The 10,571-nt window shown below is 40.3% G+C and overlaps 1 long non-coding RNA gene across 1 annotated transcript; it reads right to left on the bottom strand.

The window, feature by feature from the left end:
* Positions 1–5,540: 5,540 nt before the first annotated feature.
* Positions 5,541–8,916, bottom strand: LOC138441227 (uncharacterized). Its single transcript, XR_011257281.1, has 2 exons — positions 7,958–8,916; positions 5,541–5,724 (listed from the first exon to the last, which is right to left on the bottom strand). It is a non-coding gene; the product is annotated as an uncharacterized lncRNA (long non-coding RNA).
* Positions 8,917–10,571: the final 1,655 nt, after the last annotated feature.

Below are 10,571 nucleotides of genomic sequence, written 5' to 3'. Positions count from 1 at the left end.
AAAATAGCAATAATAAACCTATTTTAATAATAAAACTATTTTCCATAAAAATGACTATCTCCTAAAACTAAAAAATATCTAATGAGAGAAGTAACATTGTTTTATACTTAGCACATTTCATTGCTGTCTGATTTAGTAGAGAAGAGCTGAATTCTCAAATCCACTTCTGCATTCAGTCCGGTACAATATTATACATCATGTTACCTGCCAAAAATTCCACTGTACTCTTATGAGAGTGAAAATAATAATGTCTCAACATTATTATGAGAATAGTTTTGACCTTGTATATCCTCTGAAAGGATGCCAGGTTCCACAAGGATTCCCTGACCACATTTTGAGAACTGTAGGTGAACACCTGTAGTCAATGTCTCTCAACTCTCCATCTGCCGCCTTTACATCCTATTATAATTATGTTATCCTTTACCAATTAAAAAAAAGTCAAAATTTCTGTTAGAGTGTTACAGAAACTCTGAAGACTACATTAGGGATGTCAGACTTGTAAAAAGAAGTTGCATGAGTCACTTCAAAAGGTCAGTTTTCTCTTCAGGGAAACTGAACTAAAATTATGAAAGCTATATGCAAATATTGCTGTGGGTAGTGAAAACAAGCAGTGGTTTCTAGCACTTGGCAATCCAGATAGGAGCTATTCTTTGGCACTGAACTGTTTTTCTCTAGGAAACTATATATGATACAATATAGGGTGAAAAACAGTACTGCCTTTAATTTAACAATAGTTAATGGCTTAAGTCATACAGTTTAGGACAATCAGTGAGTTTAGGACTTTTAAAGTCTTCATCCTATGATTGGGAAGACAATAAAGGTTACTGTATGGAAGAAAGTTTCAGTCCTGAGACCTACAGAATGAAGAAAAGGCTCTGCAAAGCCAGGTATCTGCCTGTCTCCTGCTCCTACCTATGCCCTCTGTTTCATGACCCCAAGAAAGGTATCCTTTTTTCCAGGTTTAATCCAGACAGGGCCCCAAGTTCGGAGCACAGCGGGGCAGGAGGTCCCAAAGTACTGCACGCACCCCTCAGGGCAGTCAGACTCCCTGGACCTGGACAATGAGCTGCAGAGAAAGAGGAGAGGAAATGCAGGGGCCAGAACTCTGCTGGAGGCAGGCCATGCGGGTGGCAGATCGACCTCAGGGCAGCCAGCAGCAGCAAGGCCAGGAAGCCAGACATCTTAGAGTGTGAAATCAAGTGGGCCATAGAAAGCATTCCTAGGAATGAAGCCAGTTGAGGTGATGGAATTCTAGCTACGCTATTCCAAACCCTAAAAGATGATGCTGTTAAAATGCTGCACCCAATATGCCAGCAAATTTGGAAAACTCAGCAGTGGCCGTAAGACTGGAAAAGGTCAGTTTTCATTCCAATCCCAAAGAAAGCAATGCCAAAGAATGTTCAAACTAATGTACAATTGCACTCATTTTACATGCCAGCAAAATTACATTCAAAATCCCTCAAGCAAGGTTTCAGCAGTACATGAACTGAAAACTTGCAGATGTACAAACTGGATTTAGAAAAGGCAGAGGGACAAAAGATCAAATTGCCAACATAAACTGGATCACAGAAAAAGCAAGGGAATTCCAAAAAAACATGTACTTCTGCTTCACTGACTATGCTAAAGCCTTTGATTGTGTAGATCACAACAAACTGGAAAATCCTTAGAGATGGGAATACCAGACCACCTTATCTGTCAAACCTGTATGTGGGTCAAGAAGCAACAGTTAGAATTGGACATGGAACAATAGACTGATTCCAGATTGGGAAAGGAGTACCTCAAGGCTGTATATGTCACCCTGCTTATTTAACTTATATGCAGAATACATCATGTGAAACATCAGGCTGGATGACTCACAAACTAGAATCAAGATTGCCAGGAGAAAGCTAGAGCACTTTCTAACACCATACACAAAAATAAACTTAAACTCAAAATGGATTAAAGGCCTAAATGTATGACCAGAAACTATAAAACTGTTAGAGGAAAACATAGGCAGCATACTCGCTGACATAAATCACAGCAAGATCTTTTATGATCCACCTCCTGGAGTAATGGAAATAAAAACAATAATAAATAAATGAGACCTAATTAAACTTAAAAGCTTTTGCACAACAAAGAAAGCCAGAAGCAAGGTGAAAAGACAACCCTCAGAATGGGAGAAAATTACAGCAACTGCAACAACTGAGATATATTTGTATATCCAAAATATACAAGTAGTTCATGCAGCTCAATACTAGGAAAACAAACAGCTCAATCAAAAAATGGGCAAAGACCTAAACAGACACTTCTCCGAAGAAGACATACAAATGGCTAATAAACACATGAAGAGACGCTCAACATCACTCATTATTAAAGAAATGCAAATCAAAACCACAAAGAGGTATCATCTCACACCAGTCAGAATGGCTGCCATCATAAAGTCTATACAATAAACATTGGAGATGGTGTGGAGGAAAAGGAACCCTCTTATACTATTAGTGGGAATGCAAACTGGTACAGCCACTATGGAACAGTGTGCAGATTTCTTAAAAAACCGGAATAGAATTGCCATATAATCCAGAAATCCCACTGCTAGGCATATACTCCAAGGACACTAAAACTGAAAGAGACACATGTACCCCAGTGTTCACTGCATCACTATTTACAATTGCTAGGACATGGAAGCAACCTAGATGTCCATCAACAGATGAATGGATAAGGAAGTTGTGGCACATATACAAAATGGAATATTACTCAGCTATAAAAAGAATGCATATTTGAGTCAGTTCTAATGAAGTAAATGAACCTAGAGCCTATTATATGGAGTGAAGTAACTCAGAAAGAGAAATACAAATACTGTATATTAGCATATTATATGGAATTTTAAAAGATGGCACCAATGATCCTACTTGTAGGGCAGCAAAGGAGACATAAAGAACAGACTTTTGGACTCAGTGGGAGGATACAGTGGGATGATCTGAGAGAATAGCATTGAAACATATACATTACCATATGTTAAAAAGATGACCAGTGAAAGTTCTGTGCATAAAGCAGAGCACCCAAAGCCAGTGCTTGGGGATAACTTAGATGGATAGGGTGGGGAGGGAGTTGGGAGGCGGGTTCAGTGATGGAGGACACATGTGTACCTGTGGCCAATTCATGTTGATGTATGGCAAAAACCATCAAAATATTGTAATTATCCTCTAATTACAATAAATGAATTAATTTTTAAAAATAAAAGCAAAAAAAAAAGAGAAAAGATTGCTGGGAGAAATAGTAACAGCCTCAGATATATAGATGATACCACTTTAATGGCAGAAAGTAAAAAGGAACTATAGAGCCCTTTAATGAAATTGAAAGAGGACAGTGAAAAAAGCCGGCTTAAAACTCAACATTCAAAAAACTAGGATCATGGCATCCAGTCCCATCACTTCATGGCAAAAAGATGGGGGAAAAGTAAAAATAGTGACAGATTTTATTTTCTTGGGCTCCAAAATCACTGTGGACAGTGACTGTAGTCATGAAATTAAAAGACACTTGTTCCTTGGAAGAAAGATCATCTATATCGTATTTCTAGATTCCACATATATGCATTACTATACAATACTTGTTTATCTTCTGACTCACTTCACTCTGTATGACAGTCTCTAGGTCCCTTCACATCTCTGCAAATGGCACAAATTTATTCTTTTTTATGGCTGAGTAATGTTTCTTTGTATTACTTTGCTGACAAAGATCCATATAGTCAAAGCTATGGTTTTTCCAGTAGTCATGTACAGACATAAGAGTTGGACCATAAAGAAGGCTGAATGTTGAAGAATTGATGCTTTTCAATTATGGGGCTGCAGAAGACTCTTGAGTGTCCCTTGGACAGCTAGGAGGATCAAACAAGTCAATCTGAAAGGAAGCCAACCCTGAATATTCATTGGAAGGACTTATGCTAAAGCTGAAGCTCCAATACTTTGGTCACTTGATGCAAAGAGCAAACTCATTTAAAAAAGATCCTGATGCTGAGAAACATTGAGGGCAAAAGGAGATTGAGGGCAACAGAGGATAAGATAGTTGAATGGCATCATTGACTCAATGTATGTGAATTTGAGCAAACTTGGGGAGATAGTGAAGGACAGGGAAACCTGTGTGCTGCAGTCCACAGGGTCACAAAGAGTCAGATACAACTGAATGATTGAACAACAATCCAGACACTGGAATATAGTTGCAAAGCTGCTAAGAAAACACAAATACCCAGATCCAGTAACATATCAAAAGAGTGCAGTGAACTGTGGTGGATGAGTGGCCAGTTAATTTCAGGGTTGTGGATAAGTTCCAATGTTAAGAAATTGTGCACTGTTGTTGGGATTGTAAATTGGCACAGCTACTATGGAAAACAGTATGGAGGTTTCTCAAAAAACTAAAAATAGAGCTACCATATGACCCAACAGTCCCCTCCCGAGAAAACCATAATTCAAAATGATACATGCACCCTGATGTTCCTTGCAATACTATTTACAATGACCAGGACATGGAAGCAACAAAAATGTCCACCGACAGAGGAATGGATAAAGAAGACGTGGTGCACATATACAAAGAAACATTACTCAGCCATAAAAAAGAATGAATCTGTGCCATTTGCAGAGATGTGAAGGGACTTAGAGGCTATCATACAGAGTGAAGTGCATCAGAAGATAAACAAGTATCATATATTAATGCATATATGTGGAATCTAGAAATACGATATAGATGATCTTATTTGCAAAGCAGCAATAGAGACAGACATAGGGAACAGATGTATGGCTATCAAGGAGGAACGCAGGGAGCGGGGTGGGAGGAACAGAGACTGGGACTGACAAATACACACTACTATATATAAAATCAATAACTTAGGCAAACCTACTGTATAGCCCAGGGAACTCTACTCTGTGTGTTCTGTGGTGACCTAAATAGGAAGGAAATCTAAAAAAGAGGGGGTATGTGTATATAACTGATTCACTTTGGTGAACAGCAGAAACTAATACAACACTGTAAATCAATTTTACTCTAATAAAAATTAGGAAAAAATGGATTTAAAAAATAAGGAAATCCAGTCATTTCTGGCAACATGGATGAACCCGGAGGGCATCATACTAAGTGCAATAAGTGAGACAAAGAAAAGCAAATACTGTATGTTATCACTTATATGTGAAAATTTTTTTAAAAGGCAATCTCATCAAAATGGAGATCAAATTTGTGGTTACCAGAAGCTGGAGCTGGAAGAATTGGAGGAAAATGGTCAAAGGTACAAATTTCCAGTTATAAGATAAATAAGCACTGGGTATGTAATGCACAGCACAATGACTGTAGTTAACACTGCTATATGGCCTATTTGAAAGTTGTTAGGAAAGTAAATCCTAAAATACGGTTTTCCTTTTTTATTTTTTTAACTATGAGATGATGAATGTTAAATAAACTTATTGTGACAATCATTTTTCAATATACCTGTCAAGTGATTCGGCTGTACATCTTAAACTTAAGCAGTTCTGTATGTCAATAATAACTCAATAAAAGTGAAAAAAAAAGAAAAGAAATTGGTTATATAATTCATCATTTTAATAGAACCAAAATGATATATTTAATAAAAAAGGCTCATGATATATTTAATAAAATTCAATATCTTTAGGAAATTCCCTGGTGGTTTAGCAGCTAGGATTCAGCGCTTTCACAGCCATGGCTCAGGTTCAATCCTTCATGGTGGAACTGAGATTCCGCAAGCTACACAGCACAATCAAAAAAAAAAAAAAAATCAACATCTTTATTTTTTAAATACTTATCAATTACTGATTCTTAAATATTCTTTAAAATAATAATATAGTCATATGACTACTATATGCAGGTCAGGAAGCAACAGTTAGAACTGGACATGGAACAACAGACTGGTTCCAAATAGGAAAAGGAGTACGTCAAGGCTGTATATTGTCACCCTGCTTATTTAACTTAGATGCAGAGTACATCATGAGAAATGCTGGGCTGGAGGAGGCACAAGCTGGAATCAAGATTGCCAGGAGAAATATCAATAAACTCAGATATGCAGATAACACCACCCTTATGGCCGAAAGTGAAGAAAAACTAAAGAGCCTCTTGATAAAAGTGAAAGAGGAGAGTGAAAAAGTTGGCTTAAAACTCAACATTCAGAAAACTAAGATCTTAGCATCTGGTCCCATCACTTCATGGCAAATAGATGGGGAAACAGTGGAAACAGTGTCAGACTTTTTTTTGGGGGGGGGCTCCAAAATCACTGCAGATGGTGATTGCAGCCATGAAATTAAAAGATGGTTACTCCTTGGAAGGAAAGTTATGACCAACCTAGATAGCATAGTGAAAAGCAGAGATATTACTTTGCCAACAAAGGTCTGTCTAGTCAAGGCTATGGTTTTTCCAGTGGTCATGTATGGATGTGAGAGTTGGACTGTGAAGAAAGCTGAGCGCCAAAGAATTGATGCTTTTGAACTGTGGTGTAGGAGAAGACTCTTGAGAGTCCCTTGGACTGCAAGTGTTAGGGGAAGCACACTGATTGAAACCGCCCACCCTGGCCAGGCACCATAGTAACCATTTGCATGAGTTGTTTTATGACAGGAGATCCTGATAAGGAATATGGAACTAATACGCCACCACCAACTGGAAGAGTTCGGGAAAGGTCTAAAGGAGACACCGCATGTCCATCCACTTCCCAGAATCCCTCTCTCTAGCATCCATCTTGGCTGAGTGATATGTGAGCCACCAGGAAAGACTCTGAATTAGGATGATTGGCCAAAGGCCACCCAGAAACTAATCCCATCACCATAAAACCTGAGACTGAGAGCCACGCAGCAGAGTAGTTCTCCTGGGTTCCCTTTCCCTACTGCCCTCCACCCGGGTGCCCTTTCCCAATAAAATCTCTTGCTTTGTCAGCACGAGATTTGTCTCCTCAGACAATTCATTTCTGAGTGTTAGACAAGAGCCCAGTTTCGGGCCCTGGAAGGGGTCCCCCTTCCTGCAACACAAGGAGATCAAACCAGTAGAGCCTAAAGGAAATCAGTCCTGAATATTCATTGGAAGGACTGATGCTGAAGCTGAAACTCCAATACTTTGGCCACCTGATGTGAAGAACTGACTCATTGAAAAGACCCTGATGCTGGAAAAGAGTGAAGGCAGGAGGAAAGCGACAACAGAGAATGAGATGGTTGGATAGCATCATAGATTCAATCGACATGAGTTTGAGTAAACTCCGAGAGTTGGTGATGGACAGGGAGGCCTGGCGTGCTGCAGTCCAAGGGATCCCAAAGAGTCAGACACGACTGAGCAACTGAGCTGAACTGCAGTTGGTCATAGTTTTCCTTCCAAGGAGCAAGTATCTTTTAATTTCATGGCTGCAGTCACCATCTGCAATGATCTTGGAGCCCAAGAAAATAAAATCTGTCACTGTTTCCATTGTTTGCCCATCTATTGCCATGAAATGTAGGGACCAGAAGCCATGATCTTCATTTTTTGAATGTTGAATTTTAAGTCAAATTTTCCACTCTCTTTCACTTTCATCAAGAGGCTCTTTAGTTCTTCTTCACTTTCTGCCATAACGGTGGTGTCATGTGCAGATTGATATTGCTATTTCTCCCCGCAATCTTGATTCTAACTTGTGCTTCATCCAGTCCCACATTTTGCATGATACACTCTGCATATAAGTTAAATAAACAGGGTGACAATATACAGCCTTGATGTACTCTTCTCCCAATCCAGAACCAGTCAGTAGTTCCATGTCCGGTTCTAATTGCTGCTAATTTAAAAAAAAAAAAAGAGGGAATTCCTTGGTGGTCCACAGGGAACTCCACACTGTCACTGCCAAGGATGAACCAAACAAAAACAAATGAAAACAACAAAAAATATGAATCTATGGGGTAATGACTGAAAAACTTTTAGAGTGTACTCGAATCATCTATCGCAGTTCAAAGTTTACAGTGTTTCAGAAACTCACCTCAACTTAAGAAAAAGGAAGATTTCTTGGGTCCACCTTCCAGCAGTTGCATGACTAAGGAAGCCTTGCTTTCAGAGAAAACGCCAGTTAGTTTTGATGCGGACAGGATTCCACTGCTCTTTGAGGATAAAGGATGGTCAGATGGTGCTAAATGCAGGTTGAAAAGACTCCCACTTAGTGCTTGCCATTTGCAAGGTTTTGGAAGGAGCCAGGAATCAGGGTTTTCATTATACACACAATTGGAATTCGACACAGGTATTCCAAAGACTGCCCTTTAAGAACTCGTGATAAGGACTTCCCTGGTGGTCCAGTGGTTAAGTATCTGCATTCCAGTGCAGGGGATACAGATTTGATCCCTAGTAAGATCCCATGCGCCCTGGGGCAACTAAGCCATCGCACCACAATGCCTGATCTCTCCTGCCACAACTAAGACAGAAAGCAGCCAAATAAATTTTGAAAAAAATAAAGAACTAATGATATAATGATATGGCTACTGTCTCTCACACTTCTAAAACTGCAAGCCAAAGAAATACATTTAACCTTTTATTGAGTACATATTTATGTATGTGTATCTTTGGAAGGAATGATGCTAAAGCTGAAACTCCAGTAGTTTGGCCACCTCATGCGAAGAGTTGACTGATTGGAAAAGACTCTGATGCTGGGAGGGATTGAGGGCAGGAGGAGAAGGGGACAACTGAGGATGAGAGGGCTGGATGGCATCACCGACTCGATGGACGTGAGTTTGAGTGAACTCCGGGAAATGGTGATGGACAGGGAGGTCTGGAGTGCTGTGATTCATGGGGTCGCAGAGTCGGATACGACTGAGTGACTGAACTGAACTGAACTGAACTGATGTAAATATGCACGTATATTCAAAATGGGTACAAAATTCTGGGAACAATACTTACCCTGACATAGCCTATAAGCCTAAAGGTTAATGGAACAAAAAATTTCCTTTCATTTTCCTCCCTCTAGGTCTGGTTTCTCTTTGTTGTTCCCCATAAAGGGGAGAGTCCTCCACTTCTCTTTTAAATGTATATTTGGGTCCCTTTCCAAATGCAAATTCCACCTTATCTGTGGTTATTTAGGATAGATTTCAAAGCTTGTGATTTCAACGGTAGATTGTGTTTACTTTTGAGGACTTCCCAGACTGCAGTGTAGATATTCAAACCAACAGTATTTGGAAGGTGGGGGTGTCTCTTTTTGTTCTCTAAAAGCACCAATAAAATTGCGGAAGTGGGAACTGTAGTGAAGTTAACCAGTGGTTTCTTGATGATGGATACTCCCCTCATTCTTCCTTGTCGCAGATATTGAGAAAACAAAAGCCCTATTTCAGAAATACCTGAGGCTATGGATTCATTTCCAAACTCGAACAATGTGCTCTGATATTTCATCTCCACTAGTACTCTTGCCTGGAAAATCTCATGGCCGGAGGAGCCTGGTGGGCTGCCGTCCACGGGGTCGCTAGAAGTCAGACACAACTGAAGCAACTTGGCAGCAGCAGCAGCAGCAGTCTCTTCTATTTAAAAAAAAAAAAAAACTGTTGGCCCACTACATTGATTAACCCATGCGCAACTCACAGGGTGAAATGCACCAGTCTAAGACCTATTGGGAAAGGAGGATTTGCTGCAAGGTCCCAGGTTTAAAGGGCTTCCCAGGTTGTGCTAGTGATAAAGAATCTGCCTGCCAATGTAGGAGACACAAGAGATGCTGGTTCCATCCTTTGTGTCCGGAAGCTCCCCTGGAGAAGAAAATGGCAACCCACTTCAGTATTCTTGCCTCAGAAATCTCATGGATGGAGGAGCCTTGCCAGCTACAGTCCATGGGGTCACAAAAAGTCATACCGGACAGAACAATCCAGGTTAAAAGAGCTCCCTGTTCTCATTCTGAATGGCATTCAATAGGCAACATGCAGATTTTTTTTTTTTCTTAAACCCCAAGCTTCTTGATGAAAGTGAAAGTGGAGAGTGAAAAAGTTGGCCTAAAGCTCAACATTCAGAAAACAAAGATCATGGCATCTGGTCCCATCACTTCATGGGAAATAGATGGGGAAACAGTGGAAACAGTGTCAGACTTTATTTGGGGGGCTCCAAAATCACTGCAGATGGTGATTGCAGCCATGAAATTAAAAGACACTTACTCCTTGAAAGAAAAGTTATGACCAACCTAGATAGCATATTCAAAAGCAGAGGCATTACTTTGCCAACTAAGGTCCGTCTAGTCAAGGCTATGGTTTTTCCAGTGGTCCTGTATGGATGTGAGAGTTGGACTGTGAAGAAGGCTGAGCACTGAAGAACTGATGCCTTTGAACTGTGGTATTGGAGAAGACTCTTGAGAGTTCCCTGGACTGCAACGAGATTCAACCAGTCCATTCTGAAGGAGATCAGCCCTGGGATTTCTTTGGAAGGAATGACGCTAAAGCTGAAGCTCCAGTACTTTGGCCACCTCATGCTGAGTTGACTCATTGGAAAAGACTCTGATGCTGGGAGGGATTGGGGGCAGGAGGAGAAGGGGACGACAGAGGATGAGATGGTTGGATGGCATCATCGACTCAAAGGGCATGAGTTTGAGCAAGCTTGGGGAGATGGTGAAGGACAGGGAAGCCTGGTGTGCT

The sequence above is a fragment of the Ovis canadensis genome, chromosome 5 (genome assembly GCF_042477335.2).
Source record: "Ovis canadensis isolate MfBH-ARS-UI-01 breed Bighorn chromosome 5, ARS-UI_OviCan_v2, whole genome shotgun sequence".
NCBI classification, from domain to species: Eukaryota; Metazoa; Chordata; class Mammalia; order Artiodactyla; family Bovidae; genus Ovis; species Ovis canadensis.
The sequence above is the reverse complement of the archived record's forward strand: the minus strand, read 5'-3'. Positions and strand labels throughout refer to the sequence as shown.